The sequence below is a fragment of the Eschrichtius robustus genome, chromosome 2 (assembly GCF_028021215.1).
Source record: "Eschrichtius robustus isolate mEscRob2 chromosome 2, mEscRob2.pri, whole genome shotgun sequence".
Taxonomy (NCBI): domain Eukaryota; kingdom Metazoa; phylum Chordata; class Mammalia; order Artiodactyla; family Eschrichtiidae; genus Eschrichtius; species Eschrichtius robustus.
In genome coordinates this window covers 153838087-153863594 of record NC_090825.1, presented here as the reverse complement: position 1 = coordinate 153863594, position 25508 = coordinate 153838087, and positions in this window count along the sequence as shown.

The window sequence follows — 25508 nt, the reverse complement described above, 5'->3', positions numbered from 1 at the left end:
GACATGATACTATACATAGAAAACCCTAAAGATGCCACCAGGAAACTACTAGAACTAATCAATGAATTTGGTAAGGCTGCAGGATACAAAATCAATGCACAGAAATCTCTTGCATTCCTATACACTAACAACGAAAAATCAGAAAGAGAAATTAAGGAAACAATCCCACTGACCTGTGCAACAAAAAGAATAAAATACCTAGGAATAAACCTACCTAAGGAGGCAAAAGACCTATACTCAGAAAACTATAAAACACTGATGAAAGAAATCAAAGATAACATAAACAGATGGAGAGATATACCATTCTACAGAATTGGAAGAATCAATATTGTGAAAATGACTATACTACCCAAAGCAATCTACAGGTTCAGTGTAATCCCTATCAAATTACCAATGGCATTTTTCACAGAACTAGATCAAGAAATTTTACAATTTGTATGGAAATGCAAAAGACCCCAAATAGCCAAAGCAATCTTGAGAAAGAAAAATGAAGCTGGAGCAATCAGGCTTCCTGACTTCAGACTATACTACAAAGCTACAGTAATCAAGACAGTATGGTACTGGCACAAAAACAGAAATATAGATCAGTGGAACAAGATAAAAAGCCCAGAGATAAACCCACGCACCTATAGTCACCTTATCTTTGACAAAGGAGGCAAGAATATAACATGGAGAAAAGACAGCCTCTTCAATAAGTGGTGCTGGGAAAAATGGACAGCTACACGTAGAAGAATGAAATTAGAACACACCCTAACACCATACACAAAAGTAAACTCAAAATGGATTAAAGACCTAAATGTAAAGCCAGACAGTATAAAACTCTTAGAGAAAAACATAGGCAGAACACTCTGTGATATAAATCATAGCAAGATCCTGTTTGACCCACCTCCTAGAGTAAGGGAAACAAAAACAAAAATAAACAAATGGGACCTAATGAAACTGAAAAGCTTTTGCACAGCAAAGGAAACCATAAACAAGACGAAAAGACAAGCCTCAGAATGGGAGAAAATATTTGCAAATGAAGCAACTGACAAAGAATTAATCTCCAAAACATACAAGCAGCTCATGCAGCTCGGTATCATAAAAACAAACAAGCCAGTCCAAAAATGGGCAGAAGACCTAAACAGACATTTTTCCGAAGAAGACATACAGATGGCCAACAAATGCATGAAAAGATGCTCAACATCACTAGTCATTAGAGAAATGCAAATCAAAACCACAGTGAGGTATCACCTAAAAATCTACAAACAATAAATGCTGGAGAGGGTGTGGAGAAAAGGGAACCCTCCTGCACTGTTGGTGGGAATGTAAATTGATACAGCCACTATGGAGAAGAGTATGGAGGTTCCCTAAAAAACTAAAAATAGAAATACCATATGACCCAGCAATCCCACTATTGGGCACATGCCCTGAGAAAACCATAATTCAAAAAGATACACGTACCACAACGTTCACTGCAGCACTATTTACAATAGCCCGGACATGGAAGCAACCTAAATGTCCATCAACAGATGACTGGATAAAGAAGATATGGCACATATATACAACGGAATATTAGCCATAAAAAGGAACGAAATTGAGTTATTTGTAGTGAGGTGGATGGACCCAGAATCTGTCATACAGAGTGAAGTAAGTCAGAAAGAGAAAAACAAATACCGCATGCTAACGTATATGTATGGAATTTATCAAAGCAGTACTGATGAACCTAGTGGCAGGGCAGGAATAAAGACGCAGACGTAGAGAACAGACGTGAGGGCATGGGGGGGAAGGGGAAGCTGGGATGAAGTGACAGAGCAGCATTGACGTATATACCCTACCAAATGTAAAATGGATGGCTACCGGGAAGCAGCTACATAGCACAGGGAGATCAGCTCAGTGCTTTGTGATCACCTAGAGGGATGGGATAGGGAGGGTGGCTCAAGAGGGAGGAGATATGGGGATATATGTATACATATAGCTGATTCAGTTTGTGGTACAGCATAAACTAACACACATTGTAAAGCATTTATACTCCAATAAAGATGTTAAAAAATAATAAGTTTAAAATTGTGCACCATTCTGAGTAGTGTGATGAGAACCATCCTGCTTCATCCAGCCCGGGACGTGAATCATCCCTTTCTCCAGCATATCCCACCTGTTAAGTCACTTAACTAGCTGTCTCAGTTATTGAATTGACTGTCTTGGTATCATAGTGTTTGTGTGTAAATAACAACTATTTTACTTAATAATGGCCCAAAGCACCAGAATAGTGATGCTGGCAATCTGGATATGCTAACGTGAAGCTGTAAAGCGTTCCCTTGAAGTGAAAATGTCAAAGTTCTCAACTTAATAAAGGAAGAGAAAAAATTAAATGCTCTGGTTGCTAAGATCTATGGTAAGAACAAATCTTTTATCTGTGAAACTGTGAAGAAGGAAAAAGAAATTTGGCTTGCTTTGCTGTTGCACCTCAAACTGCAAAAGTTAGGGCCACGGTGTGTTATAGGTACTAAGTTAAAATGGAAAAGGCATTATATTTGCATAAGATATTTTGAAAGAGACCATGTTCACATAACTTTGATTACAGCATATACTTATAACTTTTATTTTGTTATCAATTGTTGTTAATCTCTTAATGTGCCTAATTTATAAAATAAACTTTATCATAAGTATGTATGTATAAGAAAAACATAGGATACACAGGGTAAAATACTATCTGCAGGTTTAGGCATTCAACCGGAGGTCTTGAAGCATATCCCCTGTGGATAAGGGAGGTCTATACTATTTATATATTCAACACAATAAATTGTTTCTTATTTCATGATTACAGTTGTGATTAGAATATGTATTTAGTTTTTAACTGATCACAGTATTTCTCTACTAATTATTACAAAATTACCTCAATTCAAGTAGATCAAACAAGAGGATACCTTATCAATTAGAAACATACATTAGTATACTCAAACAATCCTTGAATTTACAAGAGCTTAAATAATAAAATTTAATAAAAAGTTAATAGCAGCAATAAAATTGCTAAAATAAATATTCTAAAGTATGAAAGAAAATCAATTAAATAAATACTTATCATCATTACTTAAGCTAAACAGGCATCAGGAAAATAGTAATTTCACATGTAGTGAAACCAGGTAACCACTACCACTAAATAAAACTTGCTGAATGTCTACTACTATATATGAAAAGCACTGTTCCGTGTACCAAGAGGAATTACAAAATCAGTTTCAGACTGTCCTCAAGGAATTTACATTCTGGTTGAGGGAGATACAATACGTATAATTAAACTATAATATAAAGTGGTATATTATGGCACATGCACACCAATGAAGGACAGGAAGCAAACAATGCAAAAAATAAATGAGGCAGCAGATAGCTAGAATGATGTACTCCAACTACATCAAGGGAAACTTTCAAGTAATAAGACTCTTACCATGCCACTTATAATCCTGTTGCTAACATCGCCTACTTAAATATTTGAGGATAAAATAGAGAATAACTAAATTCAGCAATAAAATATGATGGTTAGAAAAAAATCACATCTATTTCCAGTACTATCATCATTGTTAGGACCAGAAACTGACTCCTCATGTAGCATTCTGTAAAAAGCCTTGCTCATTATATCCATCTACAGGTTGTACTTTCCCCCTCCAATTCCCCTCCCTGATGAGGGAGCAGTGGTAGGCCTGGGGTTCCTCTGGGGTTCCTACTGAGGACTATACAATATAATTATTGCTTTCTAACAGCCAATTGGAAATTTAACTTTAAAGTGATAATAGTATAATAGGTTTAAAAACAAGGAGCTGTATTAGATAACTCTGCATCTGAATAGCATACAAGGCATTACTCTAAATAGGCAAAACTGCTTAATATCTACCTGCCAGAGCACTGTAATATGATGTTAAACTAATTGTTCCCAACAATTTTTACTTTAGTAGCAGTGACTGAAGATTGACTGGTTAGTGAGTTTGGAAATCCGATGGATTAAGAAGCTCACTTGAAGGAGAAAATTAACAAAGTTAAGTGGAATTTCTGCAAATTAAAAAAAAGTTATTATTAGAAACTTTAAGAACTTTAGCTACAGAGAAATATGAAACAAGCCACTATGCCTTCTAAACCAACCTTACCAGGTGGTAAAGAGGATGCAATATTTTTGAGTGACATAATGTAGCCATACAGAATGTAAACTAACACACGTAATAAAAAGCGCTCACATTCTTTTCTTGGACTTTAACACACTCCAACCTTTTTCATAGGTTCAGTGTGCATAAGTAACTAAAAAATAAAAATTGTTGATTCTCTGTGTTTAGCTCTCAAGAAAGATTATTCGCCAAAGCTTTCCATTAAACACTGATTATACAAGCAAAGCACATCTAAACCTAAGAAAGCATTTAAACCTTTTGAAAAAGAGCTATTATTCCTTCAACTACTGTGTAAAGACTATAACTGCATGAAACTTAGCCATTGTAACACCACCACCAAGAAGAAACTGCTTCTTACTTTATTCAAAGTTGATTACCACTCTGAAGAATCCTCAAGCCATACATGTATTACAACTCTAAAGAATCCTCAAGCCATACAATTCAGCAAAATGCTTAAGACAACTAAGTAACAAATACCAATTTTTCCAGACCTTTCTACATAGAACTCGCATTAAATAACTAGTTTTACATAAAAATATCACATTAACAATGTTAGTCAGTAGTATCAAAACACACATGGATAATGATATTTTGTCCTGATTTTAAGTTCCTAAAGTGTGTAAAATCTTTTGATGTTTTAACAATTATGTTCAAAAAGAAGCAGCCATTAAATCCCATAATGTGTACGTGTGTGTGTATGCCTTAAACCACCTAGTATTGATTAGAAAAATGTTAAAGAATGGTTAAAAAAAAAAAAAGGCAATACTTTTTAGTCAGCACAGTGTCAACATCTGGGCATGTCTGAGAAGTAATAGCAAAAGCTTTCGAATACAGTGTATCACCCAGAAATTAGATCTTGGGAGATCCTAGAACAAAAAGGCTCAAGGCCCTCAGGCATAGGTAGAACTAAGCAATGGATCTCAAAGATGGGATCCTGAGATGTGGCTCTCTGTATAAGCATCACCAGGCAGCTTGTTAAAAATGCACGTTACTGGGCCACACTCCCAGAGATCCTAATTTAGTAGCTATAGGGTGGAACCAGGTATCAACATATTTTTTTTAATTTTTCTTTTCTCTCTTTTTTAAAAAAATTAATTTATTTATGTTTGGCTGCGTTGGGTCTTCGTTGTTGCACGCGGGCTTTCTCTAGCTGCAGAGAGCGGGGGATACTCTTTGTTGCAGTGCGCCGGCTTCTCATTGCGGTAGCTTCTCTTGTTCGGGAGCACGGGGCTCTAGGCGCACGGGCTTCAGGAGTTGTGGCTCGCGGGCTCTAGAGCACAGGCTCAGCAGTTGTGGTGTGCGGGCTTAGTTGCTCCACGTCATGTGGGATCCTCCTGGATCAGGGCTCGAACCCGCGTCCCCTGCACTGGCAGGTGGATTCCCAATCACTGCGCCACCAGGGAAGCCCTCAACATATTTCTTAAACCAGACCAAATTGATTCAGATGCATCATCAGCCTTGGGAACCACTGAGGTCCTAAAGCAATGTTTCTCAAAGTGTTAGACGTGTTAAATACGCTCAATACTGGGCCCAATTTCTCATCAACAATGTGAGACTCTCTGCTAGTGGGACCAAACAATGTGAATTTTAAATACGTATCTCAAGTGAATCTAATGGTACTAAAAGCTTCAGAACGTACGTCTACAGGATTGGGACTAGATCCTTTAGAGTTGCAGGTGCTCGAAAATAAAATCATTTTGTTGATTATAATCTACTCCATTCAGAGGCACTGAAAGTTTGAATATAAATCCAAGAAAATATCCTGCTGCAAAAAAGTCAAACAATTCTTCGAAATCTGCACTTAGCAGCTAACCTTCTAGAATCTAGTAAGTTTAAACTTCTAGTCATCTCCTTCAAAAAGGTCACTTTCTAAACTGAGTGCCAGCCATGACAATAAGAACCTTCAAACCTAAATACAAAGCACTCTAGGCAGAATGCTTTCTTAGAAAGATGAGATAACAGACAAAAAGTTCAATACAGCTTCTTTGGAAAGATTCCCTCCCACCCAAACAGGGCATTTTGCACACACAAGTTAACTACAATAAAATTTCCTGCCTAAAAAATACAAGAAATTCTGAAAAAATACGTTAAGTAGGTTCCTTTTAATAAAATCAAAGTGTGAAAGAAAAATTAAATAAAATATATAAGCAGAGTAAAATTTAGATTTTAATAATTAATTTGATTAAAGAATTTAAGCCTGAGTCTCCAAATATTACAGTATTTTATAGACTGTTTATTTAAAACCTTTATCTTTTAAGAAAAAATAAGTGTTTCATGATGTCTGAATTTGCTCCTTCATCTTATAATTTCAATCCTTATCACTGAAATCAAAATAACAAATGCATGGAGCAGAGACTGAATAGAAGACGTTAGGTTGCTTTTCTTCAACTTCAAAAAAACCTGAAATGATACAGTTCCTAATTTAGTGATCAAAAATAACCAAAAGTAAATACGGGTAGAGAATATCTTGCTATTGGTTCACTGAGGTTAAGCATGAACTTAACTAAAGGTCTGTTTTGTTTTGTATTTTTATACATCTATTTATTTTTTATTTTTATTTTGGCTGCGTTGGGTCTTTGTTGCCGTGTGCGGGCTTTCTCTGGTCGCGGTGAGTGGGGGCTACTCTTCATTGCAGTGCACGGGCTTCCTACTGCAGTGTCTTCTCTTGTTGAGGAGCACGGGCTCCAGGCGCACGGGCTTCAGTAGTTGTGGCACGCGGGCTCAGTAGTTGTGGCTCGCGGGCTCTAGAGCGCAGGCTCAGTAGTTGTGGCGCACGGGCTTAGTTGCTCCGCAGCATGTGGGATCTTCCCGGGCCAGGGCTCGAACCCGTGTCCCCTGCATTGGCAGGCGGATTCTTAACCACTGTGCCACCAGGGAAGCTCCTAAAGGTCTGTTTTGTTCATAGAGATTTGCTTCAGTATTTCTGTATTGAGAGTCACTTCCTTGAAAGTTATAGTTTTACATTTATTATCACTGTTGAAGAGTCTCTCCTTGACCAAACTTTAGTCAGGCTCCTCTGAACTCTTTCCAATTAGGCCCTAACTTTTGGGCTTCTGTGTTCATCTCTGCATTGTCCAATTTTAGCAAGAATCCTACTATGTCAGTTTAACCAGAATCCCCCACCCTCAATATTGATCACGCTGGATATCTGATTAGGTTCCTCATCTCTACCATCCCCCATGTAATATCTGACCACCTGGCCTGCCTTCATCAACAATCCTGTTTAGGTCTGTTTAGCCAGAATCCCTCTTATTTTGATGTTTCTTTCCTCTTAGTAATTTTTACCCCACCCTTCTACTTGGCTATACATCCCCAGTTCTCCTAGTTGTATTCCAAGTTTGAGCCCAATCTCTCTCCCCCACTGCAAAACCACACTGCAGTGGGCCCTACAACTATCGTGATAGTCTCCCTGAATAAAGTCTGCTGTACTAATCTTTATAAGTGTCATGAACAATTTTTTCTTAAACATCACTACCAACGTTATGAGTAATTTTCTCCTTGCCTCACGGTTACAGAGGGAAATTTTCAAAATAAATCCCTCCCCACGCCCAACCAGGAAAAAAAACAAATTTAAAGAACTATGTAACTAAGAATAAAAAAAGTAGAAAGGAGGAGACTGGTATACATCTCTAGCCAATCGAATGCACATTAATACTGATCATCTAATAGAATTATTGTTACATTCAGTTTTCCAAAGTCAGCACAGTCTAGGCACCTCACCAACGGCCTTTATGGGCCTTTCTTGCTTAAAATATAAGAAGATAAAAAGTTAGCCAAACTCATGGGTCACATAAAATAACATCATCAAAATCAAATGAACTTCAGATGAGACAGGGAGGACACCAGATCTGAATATGCTATCTGAAATAAAACTAAAGGGCAAAAACTAAAGCCCTCTCAGTGTGAGCAGATTCTGAAACACGAATCAAGACCTGGAATCCTGCCATAGAAGCAATCTAGAAAACATGCCGAAATGACCATATGGCTGCCCTGCAGAAATCTGCAAAGGAACCAGTCAAGAAGCTGACAAGAGAAACAAACATGCTTCTCACCAAATGAGGCCTGACACAGCCTGGAACCTGAGGTCTGTCAAGAAAAACAAACAAAAAAATGTAGTCAAGCAGCCATTTAGGAATGATTCTTCTCTAGGTTATAGCTCACTCAAATTTGTGTCAAATGATACATAAATTGAGATGCGACATTTGAGGAAGGCCTTCAGCCTGTTTTCAAAGAAAACCCAAGAGAGTATCTTCTTGTATCAGGGTTGTAAAAGAAAACTTCACCAAGACGGCCACGAAGGCTGGTGACAAGCACTGGAGGAATACACAACAAATTAAGATGGAGCTCTGACATCTGGAATATATCTATAAAGAAATTAACATATATGGCAGCTGAGATGCTAAAGATTTTTAAGTTCATTTTTTTTCTGGTGGAAAATGGTATTTCTTTAAGGAACCCTGGCAAAGTCATAATTAGTACAAGAACATTCTATAAACTTTATCAACTTCCAATGAATTCGATTAATAGAGCTTCCAAACATCTAAAATCTTACCTAACTAATGGTCTCAAATGTTAAAGAAATAATCACAAAGTATTAGCAACTATAAAACAACCAAAATAAGATGACCAAAAATGGATATTAATACAGTAAGTGAAAGGAAAGCAAATATTCCTTAACCAGAAGACAAAATGTTTAACAAAATTTTGTTTCAAAGCACTTAACTTCCAGTTAAAGCAGTGGTAGAGCTTAGGAAATTTTTAACCAAATGAGACAGATCCACTATTATATTCCAATTAAAAAAAAAAAAAAAACGAACAAAAAAGACTATAATAAAGGCTACAGAATGGGCTATATCTTTACCACAGTATGCCAACCAATATTACTGATCAAACTCCTTGATTTTTAAAGTAGGGAAAACTGTGATCTAATAGTTCAAAACAAGCTAAAAATATCCTTTAAATGACAGAAGCAATGACAAACCTCAGAACTGGAAATACTGAAAAATGTTGTGCTTGAGAGCAAGGAAGATATGAAAAGAGAGGTGATCAAACTCAGGAAAGATTTAGAAAGAAAAGAAAAACTTATTTCAGGAATGAAGACTAAGTTAACAAGAAGCACAGTGGGTTAATGCCTTACAAAAGTAGAAAATGGAACATAAGACAAATTTTAGAATTAAAAAAAAAGAAGAGGTAAAAAGATTTTAAGAGACAATAATTAATATGTAACATAAGCAAGACTGTCCAATATATGTTTAGTAGGAGTCCCTGATAAAGACCAAAGCAACAAAGCAAAAAATACTAAAAACTGTAATAAAACTCTCCTGGAATAAAAGATAACTTCAAACTACATATTGAAAGACTATACGTGTATCTGAGAAAATGATACAGCCCAAATCGAACACATTTTAATGAAGCTAAAGTGACCTTCAAGTATAAAAACCCATAGATTAAAACTTCTTACAGTCTTGTATATTCTTGCTACATAATACATGAGAACTCAAGGAATATTGTTCCCATAAGTCTGTCCTGAAGAATCTACCAGAGAATAAATAAGCTTCAAACAACCAACAGCTTGGAAAGGAATTAACATAAGGGCTCCTGGAATGTGTGAGCCATTCAGGTAGTAACTTTCAAAGGGGAAGAGAGTAGCAGAATGCTCAATATCTCTAAGGTAAGTCTTCCATCATTCCATGAAAGAAATGACCAGAGAAGGATTGGAAATTCATACAGTTATTCTCTCAGCACATCTGTAAGACTAAGAATTTCCAGAATATCTGATAACCAAATGTAGTTATTAAATTTCTTATAGAACCAGATATATATATACATATATTTTTAAACATTTTAATATTCCTCCAATATTTTATAGTGTTTACTCTGAGAAAAATTAATCTTAGTCTTAGAGAGGTACACTTTCTCCCTAGGTAACCTAGTAGAGAAATTAGCTCCTGCCTAACCTCGTGAAGAAACTAATTGAAATGGGGCATCCATAGTCACTCCATTAATAGAATTTTTGCCCATCCCCTTCCTCTAGAGCTGGCAATTACAGAGTAAAGTTTGAAAGTCAATCCTACAGAAGCCTGCAGCAAGAACCAGGAATGGATCAAGGAACGGGAATTCCTCTTACGGGGAAAGGTGGAGTTTACCACGGGAAAAGGTAGAATAACGGGCTGAGGGGCTTCCAGAGAGTCATTTGGAAAAAAACAAGATGGAAAGAAGCCTTGAAGAGTACCTTCACCTTGCAAGGAGCTAAATCTAGAAGGATCTGCTTTTTGAAGGAACAAAAGTAAGCAGCCTCTGTCCACATCATCCCAGTATCTATGGGACGGGTCAATAAAGAACAAAAAGTCCTAAAATAATTGTCAAGACCAAGAAAGAACTGATTGACTATTAACATTACGGAATCAGGGTCTTACCACTATTACAAAAGGACAACCAAATTCTACCATGTAATACAAGATCTTTATGATGAAATCTGTATGATGACCATAGTTCCTCTCATCCTGAAAAAGAATCTGAAAATGATCAGCTTTCTCATCTCTTATTTGAATAAAGAATGACTTAACATGGCAGAGAAAGCACAACAGTCTCCTAGACAAGTAAATATCTCTTCTTAAATCTATACTGAAAATTTGTAGAATTCTAAATCCAAATACATTTTAACAACATACAATTTATGATGAAAATAAGATTCAAGCATTTAAGTCTAAGTTATAAACATTTTGTTTAGGTAATAAAACCTACAGATTAGCTCATAATAGCATAATAATAGGGTCAACAGTTAACTCCATGGTTAAGTCGAAAAGATTAAGGAGAAAGCTAATCTGTAGGTAATAAAACCTACAGATTAGCTCATAATAGCATAATAATAGGGTCAACAGTTAACTCCATGGTTAAGTCGAAAAGATTAAGGAGAAAGGCTTAGGAAAAGAGTAACTGCTTAACCTCAATAAGATATGACTGCTAGTCAAGCTAATTTACTCATGGTAGGCAAATGATAAACAGAACTCTGAACTGAAAATACATCTGGATACCACGGATTTGCTTCATGCAAAAGAATCTAGTTAATTAAATCTAGCCGACTAGCTGTATTTCCCCCCACATTGTGTCCCCAAATCCAGCAGTGGTGAATATGTTGTTGACTGGGAAATATATAACTACGCTTCTGTAGAATAAACCCCAAATCAATAGGCTCAACAGAATGAAGGCTTCAGAAATAAGGAAACACAGATGTTTATTCTAGCATTTACTTTCATAAATACTGACATCAAAGAATCAAATATGTAGCTGTGAAGCAGTACTGTATCCAAAATTGGATGCTTCATTAAAGCTGGATATGGCCCAAAGCTGCAGGAAACATCCTGAAGGAAAAGGTCTTCTACAAATGATACCTTTGTAGAGGCCATGGAGTAAAACAGAACATGGTGAAAACCAGTTCCGTGTTTGCATACACAGGACACCTTCCACCTCAACAATTCTACAAATATTGTGCATAAAAGGTTGCCAGGAAACACTGCCAAGGACTGGGATCAACTTCAGAAAAAATAAAACTACTAGTGGCATGACTAAGTGTAGGGGAAAAGTGTCATAAAATATTTTAGAAGAGCATCATATTTTATGCCTCCAGAACAGGCATAGAACTGGCCATTATAATCTTAGCCAAAAACAGTCTATTGATATTACTGATTGAACTGGACTTCAATCAAAATGGCACTGCCCAGGAGCTACAAATGGACTGAAGTCACAAAGTTCCAGAGTTTGTTATTAGCATCTAAGTTAATTTTTTCCCTTAAATGATGAAAGAACATTGTTCAAACCAAGAGCCCAAGAAATGAGCGAACAAATATCAGACTACACTTTTGGATATAGCTTGAATCATTAACAATACCTACAACAGCTCGGGCATTTGTAATAAAAACCGGAACAACACTTCCAGATGTACTAAAAAGACTCATCTCAACATGGGAAGAAAACAAAACCACACTCGAGAAAAGAGATGGGTCAACTGGATTTTTGTCTGCCTTTTTTCTCCATTCTTTCCTTCTTCACCTCTGACCAGAATTTTTTTAAATCCTTTCTATGTAGTGTTTGAGACAGGACAAGTACGAACAATATATATTCAAACATTATGAATAATACAGTTAACTTCTTTTTCATGGATATGTCAAATCACTCATTTATCTGTCTCTTCCCCCGCCCCATATTTTGGCTATTTTACTTTCATTTAAGAATGAAATAAGAAAGTGAAACCTACTATGATTCACTATTTTGTTTATACTTAAATGATAAATGTAAAACTTATCTACCAGAGGGTAGGCTCCTTCCTAAAAGTAAAGCTCTCGTCTTTTTCTGTTTGTTTCTCTAACACCTAGCACAACTACTCAAGTTTTGTTGAACCTGTGGATATCAGTTATCCATCCTTTCCTTACTTTTAAATAAAGTAATACTCAAAAACTAGAAATCACCTGGCATATATTATGGAACTCATTAGCAAAGGAGGCTTTCTGGAAGAGCCTCAAATGGAATGGCTCCACGTTTCTTTTTAATATTCTGTATGTGAGGCTCATCTAAAATCATTGTGAATAAAGTGCAAGACAGTGACAAAAATAACTTGAATTCAGATCTCTATCATCCCATTTTCCACATTTACATAAAAGGCTATGATTTCCATGCTTAGGTATTTCACAAGCAGCTCATTAAGATAGGTTCACATAATAAATAACTCTTCATATAGTGCATAGCCAAGAAAAATAACATATTTATATAAAATAACAAGACCGCTTAATGAGACCACGAAACTTCGTGTCCTGCCACGCACTCTGGGAGACAATGGATTTATTTCCACATGGCTATCAATTCTTATAACGTCTCCAAAGTTTTTTGAAAATAGTCTCTTAAATCATTAATCAAAGAGTAGTTATAGCATCTTCAGCTAATGAAATAGCAAATTATATAAAACTAAGTACATTCCAGCAAGATCACACAATCGAACTTGATGAAGTATCTCTTGCATACTGACAGAGCACTGAAAACACTGAACCACACTTGCCTATGTGATGGATCACACGAGGTAAGAGTGAGACTCCCAAGGTGCATTTTCAAAGTGGCTCCAGTAGTAGCAGCTGGTAGACCACCTTTCTTTCAACTGTGAGGTGCAGTAAAGTTGCTAATGCTAACAGCTACAAGTTTTTGAAATTCGTAGCTTATCACAATAAAAACCCAATGTGTATCTTCCTGGCTGACAGATGGCCTTCTATATGATCATGCAGGGATTCAGACTTCCTTCATCTTATGGCTCCACCATTCCCCCAGGGCCTTGGTTGGAGTCCTCTGCTAGATTCTCTGCTTCCAGCTGGCAGATGAGGGAAGAGAATGAATGACAAGGATCAAACTAGTGCTTTTTTATTGAACACAGATGAAAATGTTGTATATCACAAAGCCTTACCTAATTGTAAGGAGGGGTAGGAAAAAGAGTCTTGATGTAGGCCAAGAGGGAGACAAAACAGGGTTTGGTGAATACTTTAGAAGTCTCTACTATAGAAGGGCTTAACTCCCTTTGCCTGAATTACCTTGGAGATGGTTTGAGCCAAATTTGAGAGTAAGTCTTGCTAAATTATTACAATTCTCACCATAAATAGAAAGATCTAACTTAATCTAATTTACAGTAATCAGTAGATTACCTTACACTGACACGGAATCCTTGCCTGACAAGGAACAAGCATGGAGCTATTGAAAGATAATAGCATTTTCAATACAAAGTGAGTTCAGTTTACAAAGAACTTGAGGTACACAATCGAGGATGCTGAGATGAGTCTTTTATGTCAAGCAAAGGATTGTGAACTTCAGAATTTTTTTTTTTTTTTAAAGAAAGACTATGTTTATAAAGAAAGACTGTGCAATGGGTCAATTAGAGAGGGGAGACTAATGGCGGGGGAACCACTTAAGAGGCAGCAGTTCTAACAAATCAAGCAATAAGTAATAACGGAGCCGTGAGGGGATGGAAAGAAGCTACCAGATTCAGGACGTAATTCTAAGGAGATGGGATAAGATATGGTGATCAGTAGGATGAGAGAAATGAGGGAGGAGGAAAAGTTAATAATTATGCTGCAAGGAAGTTGAGAACCCAACCCAATGATGCTCTGGGTCTGAAAGTCTTATTAATAAATTATTGATTTTCTGTTAGCAGCATAGAAAAATACACTAGGTCACTTTTTCAAAGCATGTTACCTAAGGGAGTATGATATATTCTACGTGAAACATCGGTGGAATATACTTTAAATTAAAACTTTTTATACAGATGGTAACAAGATCAGCAAGAATATAAACAGCATGAGCAAAACATCCAAAGACAATTATAATGATATTTTAAAATATTTGGATATGTAGACTTGCAGGATGTAATCATCATGTCTGTTTTAATTTGCTATATACACTTACCACCTATAAGAATACCCACTGCAGTCAGCAGAAATGCAATAACGACAGCTTTCAACACTTCTTTCAACTTTGAATTTAAATACCAACATAATATTCTGCTCAAAAATCACAAAGCCAACTCCAGCAGAGAAAATGATCATACACTTACTAAGAAAATTAAACTGTAGATAACTGGACTGTCATTCTAAATTATGTTAGATGATTCAGAAAAGGGAATTTATATGTAAACTGATGAATTTGTTTCTCCAAACCCATCCAACAACTTTTTACCAAATCATCCTTAAGTAAATACTTCAAAGAGTTCAGCATTTAAGACATGCCTCCCGAAGGAAATATAATTGTATTATAAATAGCAAATTTCCCCATAACCACAAGGAAGATGTTCAGAATTCTCATCTAGTTAGTTGTCCATTGGTTTTATCTTACATGAGATAAGTAAAGTCCCTAAGCCACTACCACTTAGTATATTAAAATTACTTATAGCATTATGAAAAGATGACCATGAATTTCTACTCTATATGGAGAAAGTATCAGGAGCCAGTGATTATCCAGTGATTGCTGAGAAAGGAATGCAAACTTTACAGCATTCTCTCTTTTATACACATACATACACACCACACACACACACACACACACACACACACACACACAGAGATATTGTGTAGCCCTTAGGTATAATCAAATTAGGTGACCAATTAATTTTTTTTTGATCCGTACAGAAAATTTTTTAACATTTTTATTTGTAACAGACCCAACCTTAATCAAAATGTCCTCCAATAAGTGATGGGTAAGGAAACTGTGGTACATCCATACTGTGGAATTTTGCTCAGCAATAAAGGGTAACAGACTATTGATACTCTGAACAACTGTGATAGATCTCAAGGGCATTATGTTGAGTGAAAAAGAGCCAAGCTCAAAAGGTCACATAGTGTATGATTCCTGTTATCTAACATTCTCAAAATGACAAAATTATAGAGATGGAGAACAGATCAGTGATTGCCAGGGGTCAGGGTGGTAGGGGGAGGGAGTGGTGTGACTGCAACGGGCAGCACGAGGGAGATCTGAGTGGCATCTGACATGGTCTGTATCTTGATTATACTGGTGGCTACACAGATCTACACATGTGATGAAATGACACACACACACACACACACACAGTCATACACACCAATATAAAAATCCTGGTTTGATGTCATACTATAATTTTGTAAAATATAACCGTTAAAGGAAAAATGGGTGAAGGATACGTGGGAGCTCTCTGTATTGTCTTTGCAACTTCCTGTGAATGTATACTTATTTATTGACTTTTAAATTTTTATTGGGGTAGAGTTTATTTACAATGTTGTGTTACTTTCAGGTGTACAGCAAAGTGAATCTGTTATGCATATACATATATCTACTCTTTTTTAGATTCTTTTCCCATATAGGCCATTACAGAGTATTGAGTAGAGTTCCCTGTGCTATACAGTAGGTCTTTATTAGTCATCTATTTTATATACAGTAGTGTGTATATGGGTGACCAATTAATTTCTTCGTCCTTAAGTATATACAGAAACTTTAAGTTAAAATCAGACTGTAGGATTATACAGTTATAAATAAAGTCATAATCCACAGTACTAATCATATTTCTAGTCTGATTATGCTTCCTTATTGCCTTGTCCTCCTGACACTGATAACAGTAGAAGGTTTGGTGAAAGTTTTTCATGAAGGAAGAAATATTTCCTCCATTAAGCTGGTTAGGAACAGTGTGGTAGGAAATTATAACTCAAGTAATAACTTTTTTTTTATAAGGACAACATAATCCAGAAAAAAACTTGGAATATTTATCTAATTTAAAAGCATACCTTTCCACAGAGAAATGTGAGAAATAAAATCATTAGTCCATATGAATTCTTTCCCTTTTAGGGGTTCACTGAATACAAAATTTCTTAGAATTTTAAAACTCAGACTAGAAAGGAAATGGAAAAGATCTATCCATGTTCATTTATAACAACTTCTTAGGATATTAGTTAACCCTGCTAAATGTCAGTAGAACATTTTATGTAGCAGTTGAGAAATTACACTATTCTGTAATATATTTTTACAACCTCAGATGAACCTCAATCTTGTGTAACTGACTTCCTAAAAAGTTTGTGTAAATAACACTCTGCTAAATCGAATAATTTTACTTGCAGGTAAATTAGCTATTCTCTAAAGCAAACAACCACCCCAAAATCTGCTCTACACTTTAAAATTTTTACATTGCAATATAGAACAAATTAATATGTAATTTATATTCTCATTGCTTGCTTAGTATAATCATGATCTTTCTGACAGATCTAAAAACATTGAGATTTTTAATTGAAAATGCCCACCAAATTTGTGGCATGATGGTTTTTTGAATTTCTCCAAATATAACCGCTTCAGAAGCTGATTCCATGTTAATCCCACCATGCTAGGCCAAACTTTAGCAGAATATTATAATATGTCCAGGCAGCAATATAGCTTAGACCTAGATGTAATATAGAAGCCACAAGGTAATGCTCTCCTAAGCTTCATCTAATAAGGGAAAAACACATATAAACAAGTATTTGGTATTCAAAAAAGAATACCAAGAAGTGCAACCTAATCTTGAAAGATAAGCATAGAACATAATAATTCCCATATGAAGTCCAAACCTCAGAGAAAATAGTGGGTCAAATTCTTGGCAGATTTTAAATGACTTGACCTGGTTGAGAAAAATGAATGTGAGCACCCCAATTGCACCTAGAATACGTATTCTGGGAGGGTTAAACAGAGCTCCTCAGACATAGCGGGGACTCAATAAATATTTATTGTGTAAAACAGGGAGAAAATGCATTCGTTTTACTCATCAACATACTGCCAACAACTACAATACCTGAAAACAAAAATTTCTTGAACGAACAGTTATCACTGAAGTTACATTAAAGCTACACTCACCTTTGGCCATGTGTTAACCAAAAAGACGAAGAGTGGGCAAACGCAATCAACTGACCAGGTGTTTTTCAATAACAGGTCACTTCAATATGCAAAGAAAGAACAGAATTTTAAAATAAGTTTTTTAAAGCTATCTGATCAAAATATTGCAGAATATTGTAGCTTTTTTCCAAAACCTGATTTCTGAGCGCAGTCTAACTCCCTAATTTACAATGCTAATGAAACTGTATTTAGCAATGTTTGCTAATCCCTGTTTAGTTAAGTATTAGACACTTAAATGAAATAACCTGACTTTAAGCAGGAAAAGGACAGTTGATTCTTTTCAGGGAGATGCACCAGAGTACCTCCAAAACACTTTGGAAGAAAGAAAACGACACTGTCACAGAACACTCAAAAATATCATAATTTGTTGATAGACTACCAGCTAATATATAAACAAACCTGTATTTTACTATGATCCTTTTCCCCATTCGTGGGAAGATCATTTCACAGGTTTACATAAGTATAGCAAAGTTCTTTAAGGTAACTGAGCAACTGAGCTCTACTAGTTTTTGTTATCTTCTAAGATACAAATATTACTTCATTAATCCAACTTATAAACTGATGTATTTCACTAGTAAAGTAATTACACAAGAAAAGTCATGAGAAACTTCATCACATAGACTCTATAAAACACTTTCAGTATCATAACAATCACAATAAAAATACCATTTCTAATGTTACTTATGAAAGGATTCATGGTCCACACTGACTATCAAAGAGGTCTTAGAGTAAGCACAAGTGACACTGAAAAACGCCACTACATCCTGAAAGGAATTGTTAAAATGGAGATTGAAATATCTTTTCTATTATACATCACATCAGCAAACCTAGAAAATGGAAAAGAGCCCAAGGAGGCATAAATTGAGAAGATACTGCACCTTGCTGCTTTGCCATGAGAGTGAAATATAAAAAGATACTATTTTGAATGCTGCTAAATTATCAAAGAATGGTAAAAGTTATGAATCACAATGTTATGGTTGAATGGAGCCTTACGATGCTTTATTGTAAATGTAAAGCTTACGTTATCAAATAGGAAAATGCAAAAGACTCATTCTACCCAGATTTTAAGATTTCATGTGAAAGGCAACTTTAAAAATTAAATCTAAATTCTGTCTTGACAAAGTGGTAAGTACTTTCAGGACCAAGGGGAAGGCTTACTAATGACATAATAAGGTTTTGAAGTGCTATGACATATTTATATACATATCTGAGGCCTGAATCACTGGGAATACTTGCAGCTATTTTAAGTTCTATGGACCCTAGAGTTGAGTTCCATTTAGCTTTCTCTTCACACCCCACCAAAGCTAATTTTGGCCTTTCTGTGACTTAACTGTATAAGCAATGGGATAAGCCATTGTGCATGCTTTCCTGCCCCATAATTAATTGGGTTCCAAAAGCAACTCTCACCTGACCTGAGGTCGGGATGTAGAGAGTTACACGGCCCTTTGGGCCTTCTGTGCATGCCGCCTGATCTTGGGCAGATTACTTAAGTTCTCAAGAGAGCAAGAGAAATTATAAAAGTGTTCTATATTGAGTTCCGGTGAAGACTAGTTGCTGACATAAAAGCTCAGTAAATAACTAATTTTACTAAGAATCATCTAGTCTACACAATGCTATAGAAACAATATGGTACTGGCAATAGAAACAGACACATAGACCAACGGAACAGAGGACCCAGAAATAAATCCACGCATATATGGTCAACGAATCTTTGGCAAGGGTGCCAAGAATATACAATGGGAAAAGGACAGTCTCTTCTATACATGGTGCTGGGAAAACTGGATATCCACATGCAAAAGAATGAAACTGGACCCTTACCTTACATCATGCACAAAGTTAACTTGAAATGGATTACAGACTTAAATTTAAGACCTGGAACTATAAAACACCTAGAAGAAAACATAGGGGAAAAAGCTCCTTGACATCAGTCTTGGCAATGATATTTTGGATATGATACCAAAAGCATAAGCAACAAAAGCAAAAATAAACAAGCAACTAAAAAGCTTCTGCACAGTAAAGGAAACAATCAACAAAATAAAAAGGCAAGTTATGGAATGGGAGAAAATATCTGCAAACCATACATCTGATAAGCGTATGGTGTTTTGGATATGTACATTTGCTATGTCCAAAATATATATCGAATTCATATAACTCAATAGCAAAAAACACAAATAACCTTATTAAGAAATAGGCAAAGGATCTGAATAGACATTTTCCAAAGATGACATGTAAATGTCCTATGAGGGTACACGAAAAAGTGCTCAACATCACTAATCACCAGGGAAATGCAAGTTAAAACCACAATGAGATACCACCTCACACTTGTTAGAATGGCTATTGTCAAAAAGACAAGAAAATAAGAAGTGTTGGTGAGGATGTGGAGAAAAGAGAAAACCCTTGTATAACATTGGTGGGAATGGAAAACAGTATGGAGGTTCCTCAAACACTTAAAAATAGACCTATCATATGATCCAGCAATCTCATAATAAGCCAGACAGAAAAACAAATACACAGGGGAAAACAAAAACAAATATGATCTCACTTATGTGCATAATCTAAAAATGTCTAATTCATAGAAGCAGAGAGTAGAATGACGGTTGCCAGGGACTGGCAAGTGGGAAAAGTGGGGAGGTCAAAGGGTACAAACTTTCAGTTATGAGTAAGTTCTGGGAATCTAATGTACAGATGGTGACTACAGTCGATAATACTGTATTGTATACTTGGAATTTGCTAAGAATAGATCTTAAGTGTTCTCATCACACATCAAAAAAAAAAAAAAAGGCATCTATGTGAGGTGATGGAGATGTTAATTATCTTGATTGTGGTAATCATCTCACATTGTAAATGTGTACCGAATCATCACACTGTATACCTTAAAATATATAGAACTTTTATTTGTCAGTTATACCTCAGTAAATAGTAAACTTACTTTTCCTTTAATAAACTTACTTTTCCTTTCCACAGCGGAATCTTTCCCCTACCCAACCAAACTCTTAATAAAAGCCCACCTATATCATTTTAAAGATAGAGAAAATAAGATGCAAAGAGTTAAGAACTTACTATAAGTCAAATGTTAGAAGTGGAAATATAACCCAAGTCTCTTGACGCCAAATCTAATATTTTTCAGTATACCTTTCTGTTTCTAAGCCTCTTTTATGGAACCATTTGGAAAATCATTTCTTCGGTCTTTAACTTGATAATTAATTCTAGAGAAAAAAGCCAGGTTATTCCATTAAGGAATAAATGTAGCCACTCACTGCTTCATTCCACCTTTACCAGAAATAAGACAATCCCCAAAGTGAATGTATAGAATCAGTTATAGGGCAACTCTAGTTGTCAGTCAGTGCTCATTCAATCCTATATTCAAGAGTATCAACAGCAATCACTTTATTAGGTATATCATAGGTATTAACAAAGCTAATTAAGCCACAAAGAGTTCATTCTTGTCTTGTTTGTTCTGCTCAAGAAAAAAACTGTATAATAATTTTAGAAAATGTTTCACTAAATAATTGATCTTTTAGTAATATAAAAGTTAAAATTAGCTATAGGGACTACTAACGGAAATTCACCCTGTGGCCATACTGGCTAAGTAAGGGGATATTACTGTCAGTAGCTGATAGGTATTTTATCTTTAGACACTAGGCAGCAAGTCTTAGCAGTTTTTGCCTTCTTGTTATGAAACATCCAAAAGTTTAATGGATTTCTGAATTCTAATAGCTTGGAAGACAATTTTGGACATCAACCTTCCCACACAATAATGGATCTCACTAGTTTCTTTAACTCATCCTTATTTTTGGTGAGCCATTATTAAGGTGCACCACAGTTGCATTGCATTAAGTTACAAATATACAGAGTTCAAACCCACAAATTGCAGTGATACTATTAGCTCTTGGTGGGGCTAAATTAACCTAGTACCAGTTGCCAGGACAATCACTTGAGACCAGAATCTCTGCTTAGTCATTCCTGAAGCATTTACCAGTTTACCACCACGTATAACTAACTTTGAATAATCATGGAGAAACATACTTCTCACTACAATACGATTCAAGAACAGCACAGATTCTAGAAGTACACAGGGCCAGATACAACCAAGTCCATATCCTTGACCCCTCAGGAACCAGGATTTCTCTCACACACACTGTTGCTCATACCCTCCTCTCTGTCTCTCTCCCTCTCTCTCTCTGACACATTTTTAGACATTCTGAAAATGTCAAAGCATACCCCAGCACAGTGTAATAGTGCTGTGGAACCAATAGAAAACCTATTCTTCAGTAATTCTTATAGCTCAGAAATCACAGCTGATGACCAATATCAGTCTCTTTTTAATTAGGAGAAATAGGATAATCCTGTGGAATGAACGCTGTATCTGGAATCGGAAGATAGGATTTGAAATCCACTTTCTTGATGAACGAAAGTATATATTGCCTTATATAGAGTAAAGCACTCACATGTTTTCTTCCTTTGTACCTACAACAATTAGAGATACAACATAATATTGGGGAGGTTATTCAGGTACTCATGAACTTGCCTCGTCCTGCAAGCTGCCACAATAACATTCACCTGAGGTAAACCACACTGCTCAAAGGGATCTGCCATGTTTGTTCCTACAAAAATGAAATACTAGCAAAGTATTTTTCCACAATTTGTTCATAAGTAAGTATAATCCTGTTTTCTTTAGAATTACTATAACTCCATTATAATTTGTTTTGCAGAACAAGCACAAGTATTATCCTTCTAGAATCAACTGGATGACCCATGGAGTCATGGTCAGGTCTAGGGTTCAGATGAGAGGTAGAAAGGGAAGGAGATTGGCTCCTGGCTCTTGCATCAGCTTCTCACTCAGGTTTTTCACATCAATAGGTGAGCAGTGTTCTCTCTTTCCTCCACTGACTTTGGACAAACCCAGTTAGAGACCAGCATCAGAGAAGCTCAACCTCTTGTTAAAATAAATAGAATATAGGACAGAAACAGCATCAGTGATTTGGTTTCTTTGACATTTAATGAGAGAACAAAATTATATATTGAAGACAAAAGACAACAGTGCCAGGCACACACCCAGGACAGGTGCTGTGAAAAAGCCTATTGTGGTGGTGTCTGGGGATTGAAACTCTGGAGAAAAGACTAAAATTAAGAATAACAAAGTCATTAGTATATACTTCTTGGCAGATTCTTAGCTGTATGTGGAAGCTTTGATAAAACAGGCTTTTAGCAATGTTTTAAATTTCAGATTTAAGAAAAATCCTCTCCTACTCGCCATTTGTTGAACACTGCCGTTTATTTCCATTGCTATTCATTGCCATGGAGCCCAATTACTCCTTTGTTTTCTTATTCACATTTAGTCCACAGTATCACAAATAAAAATCACAAGGATACCATTACCCTTCAACACTTCCCCAATGTATAAATCCTAATTTGCATTAAATCCTTGAAGCAACGTACATTGCAGTGAATGAAATGTCCTTCTGTAAAAAGTACTGTAAATAATGAAAGAATTTTCAGCTCAATATATATACACGACTTTACATACAGTTAAACTGACCAAGGTGCTTTTCTACACCCTAGGTATACAACATTCAATATGCTTAGAATAATAGTTATTTGAAAGGAATATAATCTTTGAACATAAAACAGTTGAAGAATAAAAAACTTCTATATATTCACTTACCTATTTTGCTATTGACCCACTGATGGAGAAATTTTACGTACCATAATTAATGGGAGAATTTAGTTAATGAAAGCTGCTGATACTTAGTGTAGTTCTCAAAGGCTGAAAACCTTTCCCAAAAATCAGTATCTGAAACCTGTCTCTTTAGGAAAAACAGTCAAAGCTTTAACTGTTTTCAGTCTAGTATAAGAAAGCTTTGAAACAAGTTAACTCTAAGCACTCAAGGAAAACTATTTTTAAAAGGGGGGGGACAAGACGAGGACCTTAATTTTCAACAATATCGGCCTGAGAAGTAACTTTATAAGAGAATGTCTGAGTATCTTTAAAAAGAGAGAGAAAAAAAGTACTTTAAAATGTTGGAAGTCCACAAACTGAGCATAGCAGTAAAAAGGACTCGAGGGAAAATTTAATGAAAAATAAAAAACTGAAAGCAAATTATTTGATCAAAACACAGACACACACACACACACACACACACACACACACACATGCACACACACTGCAGGCAGTCATTCAGCATTATATGCTAGCTGGCTTTGTATTTTCTTTTAAAATGTAATCATGACTTCTTAATGTATAAAACAATAAGGCTCTCAAGGTACTCATGAAAAATTCTTATCAAATTTCACTCTAGAGTTAATGATATTAGGCATGTTAAATCAGGAATCAACACATGCTATTTTCCATAGCAGGAACTATATAAATTACAAGCTCTTCCATGTTTTTGTTATTAGGTTTGGTACACTTAAAAATAAGCGGTATTCTACATCGAGTGCTCTAACGCAACGGTTTTTATATCTTTCAGAATTTATAATTCATCTCCACCCTCAATCCTTACAAAAAACCACAAAAGGACCTGCAATTGCTATTTACTGTCTTGCCCAATAAAACTGTATTTGTTCTGTTTTTGAATTCATAGGTTTTGCTTTATGAAGTTTTCAGAAAGAAGCAACTTTATTATATTTTCATTGTTACTCATGATTTTAGCTTAAAGATCATTCATTTTAACACAACATCCTGCTATATTCTCATTTGGGTTGTTCTATTTATCTCAAAGGTACACTTATGTATTACCATTACAAAACAATAACTATTTGCATAATACTTCATGATTTTACATCTATTAAAAACACATCACAGGGAGCCTGAGGATGCATTCAGTAGCTTGTCATTCACCACTTCAAGACCCTTCAGAGCTGAACAAGGGGGAGGGGGACATTTTGCCAAAGGCAGAAGAAATGAATATAAATAACAAACTCTGAAGTTTTAAAAATAGAAAAGAAAATTTTAAAAATGCAAACAAAAATATGATCATATGCATAAACAAGATAATTTCAATTTTTAAAACTCCATGTTCTCTATACAGAGCAAGGTGTTTGGAGATTTATGTATCTTCTATTATGATACCCATTGAAATTATCTAAAACTGTGCTACAAAAATAAAGAAAATTACCATCTTCTTGCTAGATTTTATAAATATCATATTAAAATTGTGCCTATTTACATAATTCAGCTTTTCCTCAGCCTTGTGAAACAATCTGAGTATCATTTCTTTATTATTCTAGACTTAACCCTATAAATGTGCACATTAAGAATGTTTCAGAGGGAGGTAATAATGATCTAACATGTTCAGAAATTACACTGTCTCATAACTTCTTCTTGGTAAAGCAATTACAAAGAAAATTGTTTACATCTTCTGTATTTTCTTCCATAACCACCAGTCCAGATAAAAAAAATACTGAATGCTGTTATGTCACCTCTAGTCCAAATGCTCATAGCACTTGAAGCTTTTTGTAAGCAATATGCTTCTAGACTAAACACATATCCCTGAGCCACCACCTACCTAATTTAACAGTTTTAAATGTAGTTTCAAATGCAGCGTAATACCATCTTAAACACACACACACACACACACACACACGGAGTGTGCAGAAAAGCAAGGAGGTGGAGAGCCAGAAATGGAGCACGTTGTTGTTTTTCATTCATGCAGTATAGTGATGTCAGTGTCTGCAGCAGCAGCAGCGGCAGGAGCCTTGACCTGTGGAGGCTACAATCCACTGAAGTCAGAACCTTGCAGAATTCAAAAGAAACTGAGTAGATAATTGTTTGAAAAATTGTTCAACTGTTCATAGCATGAATTTTAAATAGATAAGTAAAAAGAATAGATTAGTTGTATCGTTTTAACTTAGGTAGAGAGGAGCAAGGTGGGATGTGGAGAAGTAACAGAAAGGTAATATCATCAGGGAACCGGGGGCAGAAGAGCCTACATTCAAAATCATTTCAATGTAAGAAACTGA